The sequence below is a fragment of the Theropithecus gelada genome, chromosome 11 (genome assembly GCF_003255815.1).
Source record: "Theropithecus gelada isolate Dixy chromosome 11, Tgel_1.0, whole genome shotgun sequence".
Classification (NCBI taxonomy): domain Eukaryota; kingdom Metazoa; phylum Chordata; class Mammalia; order Primates; family Cercopithecidae; genus Theropithecus; species Theropithecus gelada.
Window position 1 is genome coordinate 117,618,686 of NC_037679.1, and position 13,481 is coordinate 117,632,166.

The 13,481-nt window shown below is 34.4% G+C and overlaps 1 protein-coding gene across 5 annotated transcripts in view; it reads right to left on the reverse strand.

The window, feature by feature from the left end:
* Positions 1 to 13,481, reverse strand: part of SOX5 (SRY-box 5) — a 1,043,232-nt gene that overhangs the window by 96,947 nt on the left and 932,804 nt on the right. The window lies entirely within an intron of this gene.

A 13,481-nucleotide genomic window follows, 5' to 3' on the forward strand; every position in this document is an offset into this window, starting at 1 on the left:
ACACAATGGCTTGCCCTTCAAAGAGGAATGTTTGTTCCTTTCACAAATAACTTTCAATGCTATTAAAGCAAAGCTCTAGTAACTCTTACGGAATGGAAAGAAAGAGAGACAGATTATTTATATTTTTAGTAAGAATTGAAACATACATTTTTGCAATCTGACATGCAGAAGAAAAGATTTTTATACCGAAGGGATATTTTGTTTTCATAAAGACATTTTGCTTGCATTAAATATGAGGACTTGGCTCCCAAAGGTGTTCAACCCAAACTTGAATGAAGATGAATTTCTCCATTTGCCTTAAACCTTTATGCTGCAGAATATAATTTCTGCATCCAAGAAAGTTACTTGCTAACTTGAAATATGGATAGGCTCTTTGCCAGTTTTATACCTTTGAATCTAGGAGATAATGATGAATATAACAGCTAATGAGGCTGAATGCTTACGCGAGGCTGAATGCTTATGCTACGCTGAGTATTTTGTGTGTGCCATGTCATTTAATTCTCACAACACCTTTATCATGTAGGAATAACAGTATCTCATTTCACAGGTGAAGACACTGAGACTAAGAGATATTCAATATCTTCATCGAAGATACATGCAAATAAGGCCTGTGTTATCCTACAGGTCAAGCTCATAACCCATTACATTATACCTACCATTTAAATATTATTACTTGTAAGTTTTAACATTCATAAATGTTTAAGATTAGTGGAGCATGTTTTAGAGGAAAAAAAAAAACCTCAAGTCATCAAAGTCATCTAACTGGTTACTCTCTCTCAATATAGCATTATAATACTAACTGGTTACAATGCAAATATTCTATGTATAAAAACTTGATATTTTATGGTTTTATATTATATTTAATGCTAGGCTTATATCTCAAGTGACACAAAAATATCAAAATTTAAAATTTCTCTGGAAGAAAACCAGAAGCAGGATGAATCAAACCAAAATAAGAATAAAAGCAGAGAACGTGTAAGGGCCTTTACTTTTTTTTATTGTTTGGTTTAACTTTTTTTGTTGTTGTTTGGTTAAGTGTCTTTGCTTATCTCCTTTCTATTAATCAAATATTTTAGTTGTACTATTCCTACTAATTTAAAATTTCTTTTAAACCAAAGAATGAAAGCCAGGGGTTGGGGTGGGGAACTAGCCATATGAAAAAAACTTGGAGAGCATATTTAAAATAGTAGGAGTCATATACTACAGTATAGTGAAATTTCAGATGGAATTATCTCTGTTATCTTAAGCAACTATTACAGATGAAAGGACAATATTTTCTATAGTTCTGCTTCACTCCATAAAGGAGGTAATTGTAACTTTCACTAACACTATTACTTTTAAAATTATATGTTGAAGAAGTTCCAGTAGTAGAGAAAGCAAGACATAATATTGTTGTAATTTTCATGTTAGAGGCATTAATTACGCTGCCCCAAAGCTCACCGTAGCAAATAATTTGTGAGCGTACTTTGAGTCTGTTCCTCCATTTCTTCCTGTTCATTTTCTTCATTCAAGGAGCGTTTGGATAAGAAAAAGGAGTATGGCATTAAGAGAAAGGTCAAGGTTAAGAAAAATGGAAAAACTAGAGTTCATCCCTCCCTTTCGTCTTGTTTTCATACCCTCAATTTGGCAGGAAAATACTGAAACTTCCACAGGAGACAGCAAATTTGAAATGTGCATGGCTGGCTGAAGCTTTTTTTTTTTCCTCTGTAGGAATCAAATAGGGCTCTATTTTCAAGTCTTGTGAAGACACTTGCCAACCAAACCCAGCTCAAAATTGTAATGTGGTTTTTCTTCTTGGTCTTTCTCTCAGAACAGTTCATTCATGACTGCAACATCTTATCTGCATGATTATATAATCATTTTTGAATACTATCTTTCTTCTAAAAAGCAAATAAAATGTCATCAAGACTTGTGATGTAAACAATCTCACTTTGAACCTTCTATGTACAAATAGATATGAAACAGCACGCTTCTCTGTTGTTTTGTTTTCTAAATTCCTTGATCTTTCAATAGCTTTCCACAAAAGAATTAATTCACAGAACACAATCACTGTACTCAGCAAAATGAAATCAATTCAGAAGGTTGCCATTGTTACCAATATGCAAATCCTAACCATTGTTTTATTCATTCTTTCTTAATTTAATGGCCTAAGTGCAAAATTAACAATTTCTCTTCCCATCATTTTAAACAAAACAACTTAAAAATAACATATACAAATATATGCATTTAGTTTTAAGACTATCATGGCAAAATGGGAAGAAGCTAGATTTAATTGTCAGTTGCTAGGATTCCAGGGACCCTTTCGTTAATATCTGTTTAGCCAGGTCACTATTTAGAGTCTAAATTGCCTCATCCATAAAATTAAGGAGCTGGAATAGAAGAATGGTTTTTAAGTTTTGTTTAGCAGCAGAAATCTTTAACTCAATTTTAACCGGTAGAACTTAATATATAAAACAAATAAAAGTCAATGGTACTATTTGGAGGGTGCTTGAACATACGTGGAGTCCGGTGAATAGTTTGAAACAACATTTTCAACCATCTGTGCGGTCTTTTTCATTTCAAATATACTTGTTAGAATGATAGGTTGTTTGCCTTTCTTCAAACTCTATTCCACTTTCATATTTCATTCATTCTCTTTCATTTCAACCTCCTCTATGATCCACCAAGGATCCTTGACTGATTCATCTTTGCATTCCTTACAATGCTTAGCTCAATAGCTTACAAAGAATAAATATTTGCTGAATAAATAAAGTTTCCAGGATACTATGGGTCTATAAAAATAATTCACTTTCACATTCAAGTGTGAAATAAAACTGTTTGGTCAAAGAAAAATTTTCTCAATTCAAGAAATAATTTTGCTATGGACAATATATAGGTGGAATAAAGGACATGTATCCTAGTGTATCTAGGACATGTGTCTATTACCTAGGAAATAAATAAGTTTGAATGGCTATACAAGAAAATACTTTATATTATTTACAAAAAGTTGCATATTACATTAAAAGCACCTATGTAAACATAATTTATTTTAGACTTCGTAAGAAATTTATTTAGAATAGTTAGAGGCAGCACATAGAAACAATTCATTTGCACTACCTCCATGGAAAAATGAGAATTGACTGGAGATGTTATTCTCATTTTACAGATATAAATACTGTAACAAGGAACAAACAATAGCAAAATATGAAAAACTACCCTTCAGGAAACTACCCAGATTGTCTTCTGGATAAGTAAACTCATTGCCTACCATAGATTCTTGAGATGGGCCTTTATTTTATACCACAGAGGCGAATGAAATTATTTCTTCAAAAATAAGACATGTTGTCTCAGTTTTATTAACATACTTTAAATGCTGCTCTGAAACATAAGGAAAGTCTGTCATGCCCTAATTTTCAAGACTTCCTTTAAGCAACAAAAAATAGTTCTCAAACCTACTAATAACAGTTATTAATCAGCTAATATTATTAAATATTAACTCTAATCCAGCACATGGTATTTGAGAAATAATACATTTATTGTTCTAAGATTTTGCATGCATTATCTCATTTAATCCTCAACAATAAGAGATCATTTATACCCATTTTACAGACAAGAAAATTTAGGCATGGAGAGGTTAGGTAACTGGCCCAGAGTTACAGAGCTAGTAAGTAACAGTATGATCGTTTAAGGAAGAGATGGCTGCAAGAACCACACTCATGGCCATTATGTTATACTGCCTCTCACTAAATGAAGTGCTTCTTAAAATATTAATCTAAAGATAATAGCTTAATAAAATAAAGTTGCTTTCATCTTTTTATCTTTCCTCTATCCCCTAAGACATTAGATTTTTGTGTGTATCTATATATAATTAAGTAAATTTTCCTCTGTATATTTAATTAAGACTCCACCCTATGTTACAAGTTGTATGTAATGCAATTTGTATATCCCAGTTGCATGCTTTGACTTAACCATACAAACAATGGACAAAAATCCATGGATAACATTAAATAGTTTTCTAGTATCAACAACAACAACAACAACAACCACCACCACCACCACCACAACAAAAACCCCAGCATTTGTTCCTCTTAAGGAGCATCTGTCTTCATTTGGGTTATTGGTCCTATTAAGGTGATAACTTTTACTTAGGTAAAATTTTACTCCCAAGATTGAATTTGTCTTTATAAAACATTCCTTAAATAAATTAAAGAATACTAGTAACATAAACTAAACCAACAATTAGGCTGAAGAACAAGTTTCTAAGATAAACATAATCTGTGAACTTGAAAAATATTAGTTGCCCTCTCTTCTTATCCATAGCCAAGATTAGAAAACTGAATATTTCTGTTTTTCTTGATAAAATTTTAAAAAGGATACTTTAGAAATTTCAAGAAATTGGTAGTGTTCGTAGAATTACATCTGTTGCTGGTCTTGGGCCAGCAATTCCTTTATGTACATTAATTAGCCCAAAAACATTTTAGAGTCACTTAAATATGATTTGATTAAGATAACACAGGATACTATCAAGGAATGGGCACGGACTTGTGACCAGAAAACCTGGTACTGACTAAAGTTATATAGCTTCAGTATAGGTAATAACACAATTTCAAATATAATTTTAAAGTTTACCATTTATTTAATTGGTCATTACAATAAAAATGAACACTTTGGAAAAACACATGTGGACTGATGTTTCTGTTAGCATGTAGCGAGACATGAAGCTGCTGAAAGCAAGAAAACACAGAAATAGTATGAAAAAGACACTGTGTGTACTGACTCCATTGACCAAATGTCAAGCACCTCCTGGGAACTCTAGGGGTGGTAACAACTATGGAAGCAGTTCCTCATAGGTTCTTCCTTAAAGGGGATTCTTGAAAAACTGCTGGGCTCTGACTCTAGCCCATACGGGCTTGGAAAAGTCAGAGAAAATGTTGGCTGCACTTTTTCAGGCCTATTTGCATATGTTCTTTAGTATGCAGATTGTCTCTGTATATAATTTAATTGTTGTTGGGGTTTTTTTGCCTCTATTAATACATATGCAAATGACTCACTCTTGCAGCTGTGCTGTATTAATCATATGTGTGCTTCTGTCTGTCTGCCCTCCAGGCTCAGGGTCGAAGGCAGAGGAAAAGAGGGAATTCAGTCTTTTAACCTGCAAGAAAACTCACTCATGCACACAGAAGTCCAGCAGCAAACAGCACACCAGGGTTGCGACTGAAATGAAGAGCAGTTGATCATTTTTCACCCTGTATGAAAATGATACGACCTAAAAGTTTAACCAAGTAGTACAATAGTTGGGTAGGTAAAGATGAATACTTAACAAGTATACATGATTGTAAGTAATTCCTTCAATAACAAGATAAAAATCCTCACATCTAGATCTTTCTATATGGTTATTACTTCCTTATTGATTTTCTGGAAGTTTCCCTTGGCCAAGCATATAAGGCCATGCTCAGTCACTCACAGTGCTGGGATATATGGAATATTCATTTATCTGTGTCCTGTCATAATTATTGACCTTCTTCAGAGACTAGCAGGAGTTTGATAAAAAGATGAGCTTCAGTATTTCATCTACCTCTACATTGATGTTACTCTCCATCAGGCAGGAGCTTAAGCCATTTCCAATATTACTTCCTATACCTATGATTGCTAAGAAAAAAAGATTGATTTCAGTTGATATTTTGTATGATTCATTCTCTAACACGATCACACATCATCTATCATTTTCTCTATTCCAGAGAATGCATACTACTAATATTACTGGTTACTGAAGCTGTAAGCCCATGAGGTTTCATTGATGACAACTTGGAATTTTGAGCCTTTATTCCAAAAATATTATTATGAATTTTTAAAATAGTCCTATTAAAATAATTGTAAAAGTTTAATTAAGTCAATAAAAATAATGATTGAACGCTACTTGCTTATTTTGAATTAAGTAAGACCATCCAAAAAGAATTTCAATCTTTTTTTCCTTCTGCTTATCACTATCAATCATTGGTTGGAGTCAACATTTTTGGCTTCCTATAGGTAGAACAGGTGGTAACCATCTTTTGGCCAAGACAAATACAGTATTTATAAAGTGAGAAATAAGTGGATAAATATTTCCTTCTAATCTCAAATCTTAGAAGTGTAGCAAAAAACAGAAACAGTACATTACAGAAGAATTACTACTATTAAAAATATTCATGATGCCCATTAGGTAAAAATGCAAATTATAACAAAAATGAATATGAGAAATAAATGCTAGATGGACTGTTGCCATCATTTGATCTTATTAATTAGAAACAGATGATTCACTTAGCTGATTTTATCTTGTCACAAATGTCCAAAAATTCAAAGTGTAACTTCATTTTGTGTAAATAGTGATATTCATTTTTAATATTAAAATGAACATAGATAAGTAAGCTATATAAATGAATCCCTCACCTTTAAAAAGAGTCAGCATCAGTATAATAAATAAGTAAGTATCCAAATCATCATTCGCTCTTGGAGATAAAAAAGAGTACTTGAGGATGTAGAAGAATGAAAAAAAGAAGGAAGGAGAGGAAGAGAGAAGAAGGTAAACTCAGTGTATGGTATTGCTAATTGGCTAGTAATTATTTTGATAAACAAATGCTTTCATTATTTAGAAATAATTTACTTCAGTATTGTATTGGCAGAATAAGCCATAATGAGTCAAATAAAAGTACCTCTAGTAGTTCATATTTTTATATATGTCTATACATACACTAACACATAATATAGGAATTCTCAAGTATTGTAACATTTGGTCTTTTTGTGTAAATTATAATGATTTTAAAAGAATTAGATAAACTGTAATAAGTGCTAAAACACATTCTTTATGCAGCAATCCATTGTTATGATAAGATAAAGGAGGAAAGAACAGGAGAGAGAGAGAGAGCTGTGGACTTTTCATACTCTTAGAATCTTCCAATGGGGGCAAGATAAAATATCAAGTTCCCTGGCCATTAAATTAATATCATTTACTGCAGAAATCAATATATACTGCTTTGTTTTATTAAAACTTCTTATGACCATTAGCCATGATAGTTGACAGTTTCTTTCATTTGCAAGTATGCATTGAATATCTGCTATTTGCTAGGCATTCTTCTGGATACCTGAGACACATTATTGAACAACAGCAACGATTCCTGTCCTTGTGGGGTGGTACATTTGGAAAAGAAAGACAATACATAAGAAACATAATACATTTTATAGTATATTTGAAGATGACTAGTGCTATAGAGAAAAATGTAGAATAAAAGAGCTAGGAAGTGTGATATCTCTTAGGATCCATCTTAGGATTTTAAGTAGGTTGGTTAAGGTAGGCCTCAGAGAGATGGTATTAGAGTAAATACATGAATGAAGTGAAAGACTTAGCCTTCCATGCAGAGGGAAGAGCTAGAGGGAGGAGCTAGCACAAAACTCTAGGAAGGGACTATGCCTTGGTAAGATAAGGGCCAGAAAAGAGCCTAATGTATCTGGAATAGACTGAGTAGGTGATGTGGAGCAAAACAGTTACAAAATTAATGTTTGTAAACATTGTAGTGCCAAACATGCTACTAGGCACAGAGAGTGTTTTCATACGTTTCTTTTATTTCATTAAATGAGACAGTTTATTATAAAATTTCAACATTATCTTAATTAACCAAATTCAAACTATTTTTTTCCTCTATCAGCAAACCATGCCTTTGATATTTGAAATTCTGCTATTGTCTCATTTTAAAAGGTGGAGATTAATTAATATAGAACACTAATTATTAGTATTCAGCTTAATTTCAATATTATAAAGCAAGATAGCTATTTGAGCAAAATAGATGAATAATTTAACGAAAGTACACTGTTATGATTCATTCTTCATTCTCTATTTAACACATATTTCTTGAGTCCATAAAATATTTCAAGCTCTTGGTTAAGTACAAATGATGGTGAACCATTGACTTTACAGACTTTACCATCTGGTAGATGCCAGAAAGCAGGATTTAAAACATTCTACCAGCAATGTGAGAAGGGAAATGCAGCGTGCTCTCAGAACACACGGGAGCTACTTTAAGCCAGACTTAAGACCAGTGAATTCTTCCCTGAAAAAAGTGATGTTTTAACCTGAAACCTGAGGGGTAAGTGGGAGATGGTTAGTAAAGATGGTGAGTAATGGGGTTATTTCCTGGGGTTAGTCCAGGAAGAGGAAACACCACTTGTAAAGATCCAGAGTTGAGAAAGAACTTCAAAACACCAGAGAGTCATTTAAGGTCCTTGAGCAAGAAGAGGACATGACAAAATTTTCTACAATCAGCAAGGGACATGGATGAACCTGAAAACCATCATTCTGAGCAAACTATCGCAAGAACAGAAAACCAAACACCGCATGTTCTCACTCATAGATGGGAACTGAACAATGAGAACACTTGGACACAGGATGGGGAACATCACACACCAGGGCCTGTCATGGGGTGGGGAGAGGGGAAGCGATAGCATTAGGAGAAATACCTAATGTAAATGACGAGTTAATGGATGCAGCACACCAACATGGCACATGTATACACATGTAACAAACCTGCACGTTGTGCACATGTACCCTAGAACTTAAAGCATAATAAATTAAAAAAAATAAAAAAAGAAAGATTATTCTGACTAATGTATAGTGTATAGTGGGAGTGCACTGAAGGGGGCAAGATGAAGACAGAAGACCAGTTTAGGGGCTGCTGTGGTGAATTAGGAAAGTAGTAAGGATAGCTCAACCCAAATGAGTGACAATTATGATGGAAGAAAATTGATAGATTCTTGGTTTATTAGTACGTGGAATGAAAAGCTAGTGAATGAATAAATGTATGGGGAAGAGGGAAGAAGAGAAGCTAAGAAGAGCTCTCATGTTTCTGGGTTGAAAAATAGATGAAATGGAGTCATTCACTAAGACCAAAGAATAAGGAAGTCTAGGGACAAGGCAGACAACCCCTGATGAGTTCCATTTTGGACTCAGTTTACAGTGTCTGTAAATTTCTGTATATTCCCTCTTCATAGTCAACAAGCAGTGGGCTAATGCGAATTTGAAGCTCAAGGAAGATTTAAAATGCATAAAGAAAAAGACAGATTTAATATTAAAATAATAAATTGTGTCTATGGCACATGCTAATTTGTATTATTTATATACATGATCTAGATTAAGCTGACTTTCTCCATAAAAATAAATATATATGAAGATTTTTAGAATAACTGCTTCTGAAAGTACACAGTAAGGTGATGTTTCTACATGAAGAATTTTTTATTATATAAGGATCTCCAGGGACATAAAATAATAGTTAAGTAATAAACAGTAGTTTCCTTTAAAGCATATCATTTTGCTTGTCTTTTAAAATAATTGTACTTGTCTGCACTCTTTAATAAAAATTTTGGATTTGCTTATCATAATATTATCCAAGTGCGAACAATTATATGCAAAAGGTTATTTCAAATGAAAACACATATGGTAGGTAAGTAAAGTCATCCATAAGTAGGAATAGATTTATAATGTCCCTTATTTAATCTAGGTGTTCAAAAAGAAGTACTTGAATTAACATATATCCATGTAAAGAGGCATCAAATAGAAAATTCAGAGTCTGAAGTAGATAGCTGTCATTACGAATCCTGCTACTTCTTTCATTATTGCAAAGCACAGAGAGTATTTGTATTAATGTCAGTTAGTCAGCATTATTGTTATAATTTCATTAGCTGGTTATGAGTTAACAAATGTCTGAAGAGGGCCAATGTCTCCAAAGATTAACATAAAGTCTCCTCTACTTGAAGAAGCAAATATAATTGTTTAAAGCCATGGATTTTGGACTCTGTGACCCAGCTTTCTTCTTTGCCAAATGGAGATATTAATATATAACACAAAATCTTGTAATATGAATTAAATAAGATAATCTTTGGAAAATCTTTACCAGAGAAACTAGCTTAAGAAAATATTCCATAACCATGGGTGATATAAACTAGTGACATCAGTTGTTATGGCACTTTACATGCGTTAAAATCATTAGGTTTGGACCCAAGGAAAAGAAAACAGCATCCTTTTGTATTTAAAATATGTATGACAGCATCATTTTGTGTTTAAAATATATATCCCCTCCACATTACCATTGAATAAAACCACTAGTTCTTTGACAAGGCTATTTCAGTTGTTACTCCAACTGGTCTTCCTGCTGTTACCTCAACCCATCTTACTGCTGCCTTATCAAGTATAGCTGTGAGTTTATCACTACCTACTTAAAACATACACGAACAGATTAAACAAAAATAGAAAATGAGTAAGAACAAGCCAACAACAACAAACTCTTCAATGGTTCTAAAGAAAGACACCAGCAATTGGTACTAGACAGCACCCATACCACCAATCATACTCCCCTTATTGAAACCTTGCTGTCCTGGCCCTACTTCAGTCAATGTTCATGACTGTCTCTCACCTCTCTCATTCTTCTCACCCCATCTTTCCATTCCCACAATACATATGAGCTCATGTCTGGTGAGGGAGCTGAGGAGAGAGAAGACTCGGTTAACAGCTTTACAGGGTGGCTTGGTTCTTAGTGGTCTTCCCTGCTTATCCAAAAAGCAGAATTCGTAGAAACTGGAGAAGCCAGAATAAAGCAAAAACTTGAACGTTGTTCCTCAACTGGTTTTTCGTTGAGCTACAAACCTAAAGACTCCTCCATCCGTAGAAAGGTCTTAGGAGAACTGGACAGTGTACAGCTTGGTGGTGGATTATGTAACTAAAGACACAGTAATGCCTGTTTTCTCTACTGAAGTTATCTAAAGCTGGAGGTGGGTTGCTGGAAAACAGTGTGGTGTTTGCTGCAGGCTGAGATGAGGACTGCGATGTGCTACCACCACAGCTCTAACAGGGCACAGAAGAGGACCTCAGCAGAAGACTACAGGGTTCTCCATGGAGCAGCACAGAGGGTGAACAAAGGCAGGTGTCATGCTACCCATGTAGCTCCTGGCCAGTAGTGGTGACATCCCAAATAAAAAAAAAGGGCAGGAAGCATAGATCAACAGACCTGGCTTCCCCTCTCTTAACAGACCAAGAAAAGCTGTTCAATACACAAGAAGATAACACACACACTGTCTCCACGGTATCTCAGGGCAGACATACCTTCCTAAACCCACATCTGCACAGGAACAAAATTGGAGCTGAAGAACAAAAGAGTAAGCTGCACCCTTCTTACTTCTGGTCTCTAGAGCTGGGATTCTTAACTAACGATGGAAGGGGAAACAGTGAGATATGAAATGGATATAAGATTAAAGTTTCCATCAGGACTGAATTTTAATAACTGAAAGGACTGGAAAGTGATGCAGTCTACTCAAGGTATTAAGAGATGGAAAATAGAGATTTAACAGAGCATAATTAAAAGCAGATTTTGGAGAAAATTAAAACTGACCCATATATTATACTCCACTGAGATGAAACATCTCAAAAATAGGTTTCAAAGACTGGGGTGAATTTTAGGTAAGGCTTATAATGAAACATCTGACTCGGCATTATAGTTAGCTTTTCTGTCACCCATCTCGGCAGGTTTGTGGAGAAAAAAAGAATTTGGATGCTATTTTAAGGCAAGGGGAGGGAGAGTAACAGATATCCTTTTTATAGCTCTGGGGAAGGCTGAAGTCAAGGTCAAGGGGTCTGTGAATACTGTGTTAGGAACAAGCAGAAAAGTGAGTTGGTGTAAGCACCCTAGCAAAAGTGAGAGTCAGTCCACTTCAAAGAAAAGCCAGGTTCTCTGACACGACATGTTTTAGTCATGCGTTTGATTCTGAATAACAGTTATTTTCTCACTGCAACAAACAAACAAACAGACAAAAAACTCGTGTTTTTGTATGTTTATGTGAATGTGTTTTAATAGTAGCTGATGGCTTTCCATGAAAAACTTTTGGATTATTACTTTTCTTGTTATACTACAGTATTGATTATTTGGGGCTATACAACTCATGCATTTTAATGGGTACAATACCACTTGTATGAAAGGAACTTTACCCCGTTTACATATCAAATCATAGGTAAAGTAAGAGCATATATGTTTGGTGTCTAAAGTTTCTCTTGTTCGGGGACAAAACTGTTTATATTTTAATATCTCAAGATAATCTCAAATATAAGAATAAAAATAAAAATCAGCATCAAATAGTCTCATACTGTCTCTATAGGAAAAGTTGATTAGATTGCTGCTTAACATAGCTACTTTCGAAGAGAGTCCTGCAATGAACATAGGAGTTGCCTCTAATTTGCTCTCACTTCCTCTCGTCACTAATCCAACGGTCAAAGGAGAATGTCTAACTTGCTTTGAAAACCAACATCTGAAATCTCTAAAACCCCTATTCCTATATTTAATCTATTGCTGGATATTATTCCCTCTTGCTAATTCCACTACTCTTTTTAGTTTTACCTATTACAATCACTTTTTCGTATTATAGTTATTCCCCAGATGCCATTTCAAAGGGTAACCAACTGTTATGTTACTTTTATTGTCCCCATGGCTCCAACACTTCCCAAGGCATTTCCAGCTCAAAGAAAACAGATACTCACTGTGTAGTTCTTCGCAGAAAAGGTAGAATAGAAATGAATGTTATTAACCTCTGTAGAACACAGTATGTCTCAGCTTTCACACTGGTAGTTCCTCCTGTGAAACTCAACTGGCCTTTCAGAAACCCACCAGGTCTTCTGATAAACCCATGTGCAGGCCAGATGTATCTGTCTCTTGATGCTACAATATAAAACTATATTTTCCTTATAGACTAAGATCATCTATCATGACAATACCTTTTCATGAAGAAAAATTAATTATTAAGTATAACTGCTTTATCTCTGGCTTCTTAGGCATACTGTGTCTTTCAGGCTAACGAACATATGAAACTTCTCACAAGAGGAGAGTAATCCTATTATTAGATGATTTTCTATTCCCATTACTTGCATAATCACAAGGTCCATAGCGATAGAAACTAAGGAATGTTTTGTGGGATGCTGATTCAAAAATGTCAACAGTTAATCAAAGCTACCTGTTACTCTAATTGTATTGATTTTCTTTTCAACCTCAGAGACAAAGCTTCTCATATCACTTGGACATCTGGTAAAATTATCGTTGACATTCTCGGATTATAGGAATATGTATTCCGCATGGCTAGAAAAGTCCTAATTGTGATGACTGGGATAAAGTTGTGCTTATTTAGTCTCCAGCTTATTTGGTCTACTTTTCCTTGTTTGCCCAACTGAGCTGGCATTAGCAGGAGAACAAAGAGACCTACAGACCATTTCAATGATACTGGGCATCCTGAGCAATTTTAAATGCATTTTTGTTAAGTCGCCTTGCTCCTCAAGTGTCTGAATACCTTTTGCAGGTTGTTTTGTTCTTTTTACCTTGATAAGGACCATTCTGTGACAAAATTATGGCACACGGTCATCAAAGCAAAACTACAGCTCACTTTCTTAATCATACAGGCAATAAAAGAAATACAATAAGCTATGTTTAGTGCAGAAAACAGGG